Source organism: Passer domesticus, chromosome 6 (genome assembly GCF_036417665.1).
Source record: "Passer domesticus isolate bPasDom1 chromosome 6, bPasDom1.hap1, whole genome shotgun sequence".
NCBI classification, from domain to species: Eukaryota; Metazoa; Chordata; class Aves; order Passeriformes; family Passeridae; genus Passer; species Passer domesticus.
The window spans coordinates 7,051,537-7,063,724 of record NC_087479.1 but is presented as its reverse complement, the minus strand read 5'-3'; positions in this window follow the sequence as shown (position 1 = coordinate 7,063,724).

Here is a 12,188-nt window from a genome sequence, read left to right as displayed (position 1 = left end):
GTAAGGACCTTAAAAATCATAGAGTTCTAACCCGCTTTCCATGAGATTGAGATTGAGTGTGGAGAAGCCTGAAGGGCCTCTTTGCCTTGATTTACAGCTACATCAGGATCTGTGGCACTTTGGGACCAAGTGCCCTGCCAGAGCCTTGACAGAAACCAGCTGGTTTGAACCACAGCCCTCCAAAACACCGGAAGGTCAATTAAAGACACAACCAGAGAGAGACCAGGAGGGCACCGATCCCACAGCTCTGGTGTGGGGATGGAAGCTGCTCAGAAAGGTCTGTGTGGGAAACCCAACTCGTTCAGCATCAAAGGGAGAAGGAATAACAAGCGAGGCCTGCCCTCCTCCCCTTGCCTGCGCCGTGTGTTTGATCCAGTCGGAGCGGCGGCGCTGGCGCGGCGCCAGGGATCTCTCCGATAGATCCCAGCCGAGCTGATTAAGAAATGCAACCCAAGTAATTAATGATGGGGGAGGACTGAACCGACAGCAGAGCCAGGATCTGACTCGTTCTCTGCCACGGTTAACCCCAGAAAGAGTCAATTAGAGCAGGACTTCCCAACCTTTTGCCACAGACGCTCTCACTTTCAATTAAAATGTCTCGCCAGGAGCCGCGAGCTGCACGTTGGAGCCAGCAGGCTGCCCTGAGCATCAGCCTCCCCAGGCCTTTGTAGTTTCTGACCATATTCCTCTGCCACGCCGGTTTTTAATTTGTAAAAATATTTGTCTGTCTTTCACCCAGGCTTTCAGACAGGTTTCAGCCCTCTCTGCGCTCTGTTCAACATCCTGGATGAGGTTCCAGCCCCTCCAGGACCAGCAATGGCACTCGCTCTGAATTTCAGAACAGGACATGGCTCTGCCTGTGGTGAGGTCATGCTGTTGGTAAGGTCCATGTGTGTTACTGCTGGGTCAATATTCTGGGCCACTGTAGAGCTCTGGAAGTTTAGTTCTGTCTGGATGGCTGCAGGTTTGCCCAGTTTGGAGGTGTTGAAGCTGATTGCAGCCTCCTGAACGCATTTTCAGTTTGGTTCACATGTTGTGGCTAAATTCAGTAACAGCTCTAGCCATTTTCCCTCAATACAGAGCAAAGGAGTGAGCCAGGAAATCTAGGCTGAAAACCCAGTTTTAACTTTACCTGTTCTCTCTTCCACCCTTTGTGTCAAAACAATAACATGAGAGAATTGCAAAGGAATCTTTTAAATTTTTCAATATAATATACTTTTCTCTTTGTTTGTGTCTTGGAAGATCTCTGTGTAACAGAACAAAACTCAGTTCAGCCCAGCAAGTCCAAAAAACTCAGAAGTTTCAGACTTCTCCTGACTGGCTTTAAAGGAGACTCTATATTTTAACAAGTGGGAATTGTTTTATTTATCTTTATGATCACATAGAAAGACCACACTGTACTGAGCATCAGCATCATAGTGGAGAGGTAATATCTTAAAATTTATCCTCCATTTTGATCCAGACATAACCACCCTAAACACCCAGAGTGATGAATATTTATCCTACCAGTGGAGACACACACAGATTGAATTTCTTTCCCCACACCTTTTAACATAAAATCAAGGTTCATTTCCATGACAGTCTTTTATGATCTGCATCTCAACTGGAGAAGACATTTTCCAGCCCAGAGGGCAGAGGCTTTGCTTTATATTATCAAAAGTAGCAAGTTCAAGTCCTGTGGTGAGGGTCACATATTTTATAATAAACCCTTCCTATCCTGTATTATCTCCTTGTTAAATGGTTCACTACATTAATTATCATTATCATCCCATATATTTTGCAATGAATGAAAATGTTTCACCAATGCTTTTGGTTGAAGAAGCAAAACATAATGCACCATTTTATGAGTAATTTTCATGAAATTTTGCATGCATCCAGATCTTGGGAGGTAGGGAACACACTTTGTTTGAACTTTATAGCCTTCTCATTCAGTTTTCATTAATAATGTTCCCTTTAGTTCTCAATAGGTTTCTCTAACATTGAGGGAACAATATCAGAGCCCTCCTGTAGCTAATTTAATATCTGTAAATTTCCATGGCTGATAAGCAACAACTGCGCAGACGAATAGAAAAATAAAATAGTGAATGTGGGAGCAAAAAAAAACAAACCCCACAAATGAAAGTGGAGACTGCAAGATGCTATGAAGTGATAATCATTGCAAAAAGTTTGGCTTTGTCAGGTAAAATCAGCAGAATGGTGATTAATATTTGTCCTCTAAAAGTAAATGAAAAGCTTGAATTTGTTTGTTCCTTTCAAAAACCATTCTCTTAATAGGTAGAAATGCTCTCTCGTGGAGTTTTTCACCAGCTGCTTTTCTGAGCTGTGCTCAAGCTCATTCCCAACTCTCTAAGGGAAGAGGCAGATGTGTTTCCTGGAACAAAAGATCATTTTTCTACCACAACTTTCTCTGTCCCAAAGCAAGGCTCTGGCCCATACTCATAACTCTGCTCCTCTCCTCAACACAACCAAAAAACCCCCAAAGCCTCTTGGCCCCTTTCAATCCTCCTGCCTTGCATTTCACCACCTATTTCTTGCAAAACCTTTGCATTCCCTCTCTGAACTTTGTAGGATGCAGCATCTCCCCCACCTCCTCCTCACCTCCCACAGCCTGAAATCCAGCCCCTGTGAAGGTGCTCCTGCCCCTGTGCTGCTTCTCCTCCTCCTTCTGCTTTTTTCACAGCACGTTCTGGGGTTGTGTTGGGATGAAGTGATGCCCAGCCCAACCGCTGGGGATGAGCAGCGTCCAGGGCAGCCCCATTGTGAGAAAAGAATTTGTAGAAAATGTTTAAAGTTTAATAGAAGCTTTATATGGTGTGTATTTGTATGCAAACTGTATATTTTTTAATATAAATATTAGATACTTTAGAGAAATAGAACTATGAAAGATGTAGTAAGACTTATAAGGGGAAATTTTAAATGATTTGTTTTAAAACATTAACAACATAGTGTAGCTAAAGCTGATAAGAAACACTTATAGTGTGTTATAATTAAAAAATAGTTAGCTTCTCATTGTAATAGGGTAAATTATAACATCTGTATTGTCTCACCCTTCACATGAGACTAAAAATAAAGTATTTAAAACACCTCTCAGTTACCCCATCTCCGAGTCATAAAAGGACATAATCCAACACCCCATACCACGCCTCATCTCCCACTCTGTGCCCTCCCTCATGGCTGCAGGCAGTGCACAGCCCTGCCCTGTGAATCCCACAGGCTTTGGAGGCCACTTCAAAGCTGAGCACCCCATCCTGGACGAGGATTTTTGGAGCTGTCTCATGCAGAACCAGGAGTTGAACTCAGAGATCCTCACGGGTCCCTTCTACCATTCTAAGACACCCTACAAAACCCAGAGAAACCCAATAATTTTGCAGCGTCTGGTGCCACTGCCTTTCCACAGAAACTCCACCTTTAGCAGATGTATTGATTGCAGCTTCACAGCAAACAAATCTTCCAGCAACAGCCCAGGGAAAGGACTCTCAACAGGTTTATCAGCTGAAGATGTGTTTTTAAACCCTTGCCTGCACAACATAACTTGTTCTCATGAGCAGTTCCAGCAGTTCCATCAAGCACAAAAAAAAACTGTGCTGAGATTGAGGATGGCCCAATGTGGTTTTTTTTAAAAGCCTGGGGAAGGACCACAGACCTTGATGCACTTAAATCTTCTTTCAGCAGAGAACTGTAGCTGGTCTATAGAGAAATGCAAGCTGAAGGGAGCAGTGAGGGTGTGACTTTTCTCTCACTGGACCAGTCTTGGTGCTCCAAGCCAAACCATCGTGTCCAGACAGGGCTGGTGCCTCCCACCAGGCCACCGGAAAGACGGGACCTGCAGGAGGAAATAAATTCCCCTGGAACCACGGGACCAACCGTGGTGCTGGCCACCAGGATGTAACAACGAGCAAATTCTTTTCCAATCCTGCAAATACCCAAAGCCCTGGCACCCGCAGACCTCAGATCTCTAATTAAAAATGTCCGTGAGCACTTCAATAAACAACGCAATCCATCATGTTCAGGACATAATAAAGGGACACGGAGTGGAAAAGAAGCTTTGCCCTGTCCTGTGTGCTGTACTGTATGTGTTTCACCACAGGGAAGCATGTGCTAATTTCTTACCTCTCTGCTGACTGCACTGTCCTTTTGCATAGTTGCTGCTAAACTGCATGAAAGGTATTTCTAATCTCGTGACGGTGACTGAAAAGGGTTGAAGGACACAAATTAAGTCTCATAGCAATAGAGCAGCTCAAGAATGGAAGGTCAGCCAGTTGACTCTTCCCAGAATCCCCTGAACAATGCAATTATTCATGAAGGAAATTTCAAATTATTTTCATTAGACTTCTGTTTTACCAATCTAACCAAAGTGATTAATTAGGGATTAAAATATTTACTCTGCACATGCTGCCTTGGCACGGCACTAGAATATTTAAGCATTGTGCTAAAAGGGTCAGCTGTCTCCAGTACTGTTTGGAATTCATTCTCTACTTTCTGTGTAAAAGGGCATTGACTCTCATGTCCATACCACACTTAGGATCCCATTAGGGACACAAGGAGGGATGGGAGACCCTCTTCCTGCCCTTGGAGCTGCCCCAAGCTCCCCAGCTTCTTTTCTGGGCTACTTCAGCACAGAAGCAGAGAAGAGCAACAGCAGTGACTACAGCAAGCCCTGCAGAGGATTCAAGATTCCCACACAGGACCAGAAAAGAGGGAGATGCTTGTGAGAACCTGGAAGAACCAGCTAGAAAAGGCAGCATTGTGATGGAAGACACAAGAATAGAAGAACTGAACTCAGATTTTGGTCCAGTTGTGGAAATCCTGCATGACCCCAGCTGGTTTCTCATCCATTTAAAAAAAGGGAACATATAGTTACCCCAAGTGGCAAATGCTTTCATTGTATGCCAAGTTTAGAACATTTGGCATCCCCCTGTGAAACAGTGGGCTGGGAATGCCCTCCTTGCTCTGTTCCCTTCCCAGAGATGAACCAGCAATCCCAGCTCAGAGCCTGAGCCCAATCCAACTCCTGCTGACCCCCAGAGGCTCCTGGAACCCATTTGCAATTCATCCCTCACCCGTTTGTCCAACTGAACCCGAAGCAAAGGGATGAGCAACAAGGAAAGACGCCAGGAAGGGTGGACATGGGAGATGGGGGTGATGGTGCTCCAGGCTCCACTAGATCCACAGGGATGGCTGGATTTGGCTCAGCACCGAGGGCTGGAGGGGCTTTGCTGGTGGATAACCTGACACACCCCACCCAAGAGCCTCTGCAGGGTGGTTGAAATGCACAGCACCTCAGAGCTGGTGGCTGCTGCCACTGCAACCTCCCCGAGATGAAAAAGATGTATAACAGGATTTGCATTCCTTTCCAGACTGACTGCTGCAAGCAAACATTTCAGCACTTATTTGTTACCAATATTATTAGAAGTCTCAACCCATTTCCTGGCTGGGGCATGTTTCCTCCAGGGGACTGAAGTCACCTGTCACTTTCTTTCTCATGTTACTTAATCGTTTTAGTCCAAGCAGCAAGCTGCCAATCATATTTAATATTTAGTCACCTTGAATGCATTGCTACTGATTAAATAGACTGCTATTTCAGTAAACAACTCGTGAGAGAATACTTACAGCTTCATTATAATTATTCCACCAGATATTAGAACATTATTCATATGTAAGTCCAAAGAATATTTAGGTCTTCTCCTATTTAGTTCACAAACAACATTTTAATTGCTGCCATATTAGCAGAGCTATCAGTGCTAATTGGATAATACCCCTTCAAAGATTTTTCTTTTAGCAACCTCTTTTGCTTGCATGCTTTTAAAATGTCTCTGTTTTTTGACTCACTGATGATTACCCAGAAAGAAATTTGCCCTTATGAGTATATCAGACAGACACCTATATATATATATTTTTTTTTTTTTGAGGGTGGGGAAGGGCTGCACCCTACACATTGCAAACAAGGGGCTCCTGAATGAGGGAAGGAGAGGATGATAGAACAAAGCCTGTACTGCAACTAGTGGCAAAGGCACAGTGAAAAATCCAAATCTTCTGAGATCATCCATTGACTTATCCATAGTGAATCCCATAACCTGGGCCACATTCCCCTAGGGCTTGGAGGATCATTTTAGAACATCCCTGAAAAGTTCTTTAAGGGCATCCTAGAATCATGAAATTATTTGGATTGGAAGGAACTTCAAAGCCCAACCAGTTCCATTCCCTGCCATGTTCAGGGACACCTTCCACTATCCCAGGTTGCTCCAAGCCCTGTCCAACCTGGCCTGGAACACTTCCAGGGATCCAGGGGCAGCCACAGCTGCTCTGGGCACCCTGTGCCAGGGCCTCACATTCTCACAGCCAAGAATTTATTCCTAATTAAAGCACACAAGTAAACTTACTGTTAAGGAGCAAATTTACAGCTTTAAAAGCAGGGGTCTTGCTCCCAGCAGAAAGTGTCTTACAGGGCCCACACTTGGAGATGATGCAAACTGAAGCTGGGCAGCAGGTTTTGACAAATTATGTGGTTAATCAAAGTCTTTGCACACTGATGGCAGATTTAATGAGTGAGCTTCGCTGGGAAAGGAAAGGTAAAGGAGAATTTCCAGGAAAATAAACATGTTCTGTGTCACTACCATCTAGGCAGGACCTTCAAGCCATGATTCTGGAAGGAAAGTTTTGTTCAGGAACTCAGATAGGGCCGTTTATCAAAGAAACAGATAAATGCAAGTGTTTGTTTCGCTTCAGTGAGAGAAAATGAAAAATTGTTACTTAAAGTTGACCCAAACACATCCCCTTGTTTCTTCCCACTCCATTCACCTCCTCTCCTTCCTCCCTCACAGTTTTTTCAGTTTGACCACTGAACTGAAAAATTAATTATTCTTACAGCTCTATTAAAGGATAACTTATGCCAGGCTGCTTGCAGCCTAAATGATGTACATTAAATTTCTCAGTTTCTTACTTGTTTTTCCCTTTCTTTTAACATTTATGCCTTGTATTGAAAGTTTCAGAATTCCCAGGTACTCATGGCATGTGATGGATTGTTCATTAGGCAAATGCATATTAAAATAAAATAAAATATCGGCATAATAATAACAATAATAATAACAACTATAATATAATAAAATAGATAATATAATAGATAATGTATCATATAGTCTTTATTATATAATATATATAATATAATATATAATACATTATATATTATAATATAATAATGATAATCTACAATATATATTATAGATTATAATCTATTATACCATAATATATAATATAATATAATATAATATAATATAATATAATATAATATAATATAATATAATATAATATAAATATATAATATAACAATAAAATAAAATAATAGTACAACAACAACAACAACAATAATAATAATAATAATAATAATAATAATAATAATAATAATAATAATAATAATAATAATAATAACTTTGAACCAGAAAGATAAAATTAAAGAATCCGTTCCTAATCAGAATGTTGTGTTACTCACAAAATCATTAGGCACATACAGCCATAAGTGTGCACAGTAATGATTATCTGTGTAGGACAGAGTTAAATGGGATATTGTTGGGATATTGAGAAGAAATTCTTGGCTGTGAGGGGTTGGATGCTCTGGCCCAGGGTGCCCAGAGAAGCTCTGGCTGCCCCTGGATCCCTGGAAGTGTCCAAGGCCAGGTTGGACAGGGCTTGGAGCAGCCTGGGATAGTGGAAGGTGTCCCTGCCATGGCAGGGGTGGCACTGGGAGGTCTTTAAGGTCATTTCCAACCCAAACCATTCTGTGATTTTATGATTCTCTTTACAGCTCTGCCAGATCCTCCTGCTTTCTCAGGAGAACTCACCAGCCTCACGACCTTCTTGTGCAAATTATTCATTTGGGAGGGCAGGAACACATGGCTTGAGAAACAAAGTGAGGTAATCAGCAGAAATAACCACAGCTTGTTCATTTTTTGTGTCTCTCCATCCTCTGGAGGAGGTCTGGGCTTTGGTCACTCTCTGCTTCAGTCAGTTATTTCAGTTCTCCACAGAAGAACTTAAAAATTAGGAAATATGGAATTTTAGCCTGGAAGAGGAATTCTGAATGCTTCTCATGGCTACAAAGCCATGAATTGATCTGTCCACTCCTAAAACAGAGACCAAACACCCAGCTGGGAACCAGCAAGCCTGCAAGGTTCACTGCAGGTGCAAAACCAAGAGTGAAACAGCTGGAAGTAGACATGGCCCATTTTTGGATCCAAGCTGGGAAAATGCTTCCAGAAGAAATGACACAACTGCTGTGTGCAGCTGTGTTTGTGTCACACTGCAAGGCATGGAATGCACTGGGAAGGATCCATAGTGAGCAACCCCAGCAATGCCCTGCAAGTCTGAGACAGGGAGAATTATTCAAGAACCCTCTCAACTACTCATTGCTTGTCTCAGCCAGGAGAACACTGGCCAGAGGTTCAAAACACAGAAAATCAAAAGATCAGCTGGGTATTTCAGGGTGTAGAACACACTTACTGCTCTTAAACTTACTCAGAAGTTCTCACTTTTTTCTGAAATTTCATTTCAGTCAGGTATACAGAAACATTCACTTTGCAGTGCAGCTAAGAAAGCTGGCAGGAACAAACATTAAAATATTCAGAACATCTTAAACTGCACCGTTTGATTTTTTTATTGTTGTTTTACAACTTTGCTTTAATCAACTTTTTATCCATTGACTCCCTTGCAAGTGCCAACCAATATAATTAGCACTATCTAAATTAGTTATCACTCAAAATTACTTCCTTCTTGGAAAAAAACAGTTTTATTTTTAAATCATAGGTGTTGCCATAGGCTGTACCAGAACTATATGCATGGACACATTTTAAGTAGATAATATTTTTAATCCTAATTAAAAAAAAATTCATCCCTTCCATAAAATGTTGAGATTTGTGAATGACTTTATTTTAATTTTTGATAGAAACATGGCAACAATCAACTGATTTTCATTCACATACATACTGTGCACCTTCCACTGAAGCATTATATTGCTCAGCTGAGCTCTTATATAAACTCAGCACAAATTTTCATTGTGGGGTTTGTTCCTATTCCATTGCACAGTCGATGGAGAGCAGAGGAGCCAACATTTCCTAAGGGTGCCTGTCCCAGGAGCTGTTATTGACACACTGCCATCAGCAGCAGGACTTTGTCTTCTGCAGCCTCCAAAGCCCATCAATACCTATTGATTTCAAGGTGAATTGCAAGTGCAGCAGGGTATCTGATAAAGCACCAGGCAGCTCTCAGCAGCCCCAGCTGAGAATTGAGATGCTAAGATAGCAAATCTCCCAAATGTGGCCTTGGGTCCAGCACCTGCCCAGGTGCTGAGTGGTGCTGGGCAAGCTGAGCCACTTCAGAGGGACCAAAGTGATTATTTCAAAGAAGCCCACCAGTTCATTATCTGGCTTTGAAAATGTTGCCTCTGGTGGAAATTTTTAGTCACCCAACTTTGGACATGCTGCCTGGAGATTTCATACGACTCAGGGACGTGGGTTAGTGGTGGCTTGGCAGTGCTGGGTTAAAGGCTGGACTTGCTCATCTTAAAAGTGTTTTCCAACAAAAATAATTCCATGATTCTGTGGTTCTGCACCCTGCCACCACTCAGACCTTTGGGAGCCCAACACTGCTGCAGGCTCTGCTCTGAGTGGGTTGCAGGAATAGACTTTCCCTATTGATCCCCAGTAGACAATCTAAAGCCACCCTTCTTCAGCAGCAGGGTGTCACCATGATATTTTCTGGAAAAATCCCTTTGGCAGGGTTCTTCTCGGGGGAAGCTGAGAAGCCTCAGAGAAAAAATGAAAACAATATTATCTGGTTTGCTTCTCCTGTGTTTTGTTGCTGTGGAATGTGGTTTGGAGATTATTTATCCAGCATGTGAATTGTTTTAACTTAATGATCAATCACCGTCCAGCTGTGTCAGACTCTGAAGAGAGTCACGGGTTTTTCATTAGTGTCTTTCTAGCTTTCTGTCTGCATCCTTTCTGTATTCTTTAGTGTAGTTTAGTATAGCATTCTTTAATGTTATATACATCATAAAATCATAAATTAGCCTTCTAAGAACATGGAGTCAGATTCATCATTTTCCTCACCTTTGTTGGGGGACCCCACAAATACCACAGGAGGGAACAGTTCAGAGCTCCCATTCCTCTGAGGAAGGATCTCCTGGTGCCTGGGGAATGTTTGTCTTGGCATTCCTTGCTAGCTGTCATTCCCTTAGGGAAGAATTTCCATGCACCCACCCACCTGCACTGCCCCTGGTATTTATCCCTTGCTGAGAGAAATGAGGATGGGATGGGGATGCTGGAGAACAGCCTGAACTCTGAGAAGAGACTCCTTCCTACACAGAAGAGGAGCAGGATGAGGCACGGGATGGAGAACACTGGGGGAAGGCTGTGGGCACGCAGTGCCTCACCTGGGAAAGCTACAGGCTTGCAAAAAACCCACTTTAATTCTTGTTTATTGGGCAAGAATTAAATCCAGTGTTATTAAATGCCACACTCCAGTGCAGAGTACCCCAAATCAGCTCACTGCAGTAACAGCATCCATCACAAACTGCCCTTTCCACATATCCATCCTCCAGTCCCTCTCCCTCTCTCCCTCCCTCAGTTTCATGTTACAGGAGTTGGGGGGGTGGGAGGTGCAACAGGAATCAAAGCCACCTTATCATTTCAATGTATCATTTGAAATTGGGTAAAGAGAGAGCTGAATCATTCCCCACAACCTGAGGGCAGTGCTATCTTTCATCCTGACTTGTTCTGCTATTTACAAAAAAACTGCATAATTACCAGAGCAAATGCCACGTCACAGGCTGCACCTGCTATGGGCAAGATAGAGAACATTTTTCTGAAAGTAATAATTAAATAAACCCATCCATCAGTCAGCTACATCTAGTTTTGTGGCTTCTGTGTGCTTTAAAAGGAGCAAAACAATGCATTTGTGCAACGAGCTTTCTCTTCACGTTTTAATGGCAATTATTGCATGTAAACTAGCTTTTGTCAGAACTAGGAAGCAGATGGATGTGGTCAGAAAAAAACCCCAGTCAAATACACCCACTGGAAAATCAAAAAGATAAAAATGCAAAGTCACTGCGTGTGTAGTTGTGTGTGTGCTGTGAAATGATTCTTTTTAGCCTCAGCATCTGAATATTCCCAGTGGAAATGTCATTACAAAAGACAACAGGTTGCTTCAGCAGAACTGATCAAAGACTGAGATTGCTGTTCCAGGCACGGCCCCACAATGTGACTGACAGTCCTGAGCAAGGGAATCATTATTTCCCAGAAGCTCTCTCTCCAATGGAAGAGCCATCCAGGAAGAGATGGAGATGCTTGAAATCCTGGGAAGCAGTGAGAGGGTTATGAGGAGAGCACTGACAGCATGGAAGCATCTTCTCCTCCACCCTTCCTTTCCCCTCTGAGCTGTGCCACTGATGCTGCTGCCAGGTGTGCCAAGCATGGCATTCCTCCCATCCTGCTTTGAACAGGAATTCCAGGCTTCCTTTGGGAGTGCAGCAGTTTCCTGATGCAAAAATTCATCCTATCCAATCCAAGGGGTGATTTGGGAGCTGGACCTTCACAATGACCAGCCAGATGTTTAATGCTTGGGCTCAGGCATCTAAATTAGGTTTACATCTGCCCACGTGCTTCTTTCTCCATCTCCTCATGATGCATTTTCCTCTCTTCCAAGCTGTGGTGCACATTCCTTTTACACTGCAGTTTAACTGAGAACTGGGATGAGAACATTTGTCCTGTGTGACCACTGGAGAGAGCTGCACCTCACTGCTTCTTCTCTGCCAAGGGACAATTTTAACAATATTAAGCCATTCCACATCAAATTTTGGGAAGTTGCATGCAAGGTAAGATTATGAGGATTAAAGGGGTGGAGGGCTCTGCTCCCCATTAAGGATTTGCTGACAAAGAATCTGTTGGCAATTAATAGATTAATAAATCTTTTTGTAAATGTCTCATGAATTCCTCTGGAGTGGAGCAAGGCAATGATCCCAGTTCCAAAGCCCACAGAGCACTCTGTGATATTTAAAGCTGTGATTTGCAACTCTTCCTTTTTTTTCCACAACTTTCTATGCTCAGAATTTTACTGCAGTGGCCCAGCCCCTGCCCAGTGTGTTTAAACCACTTGCCAATGTTGTTCTTCACTACCTCCAGAGACCTTGCAGAAGCAGT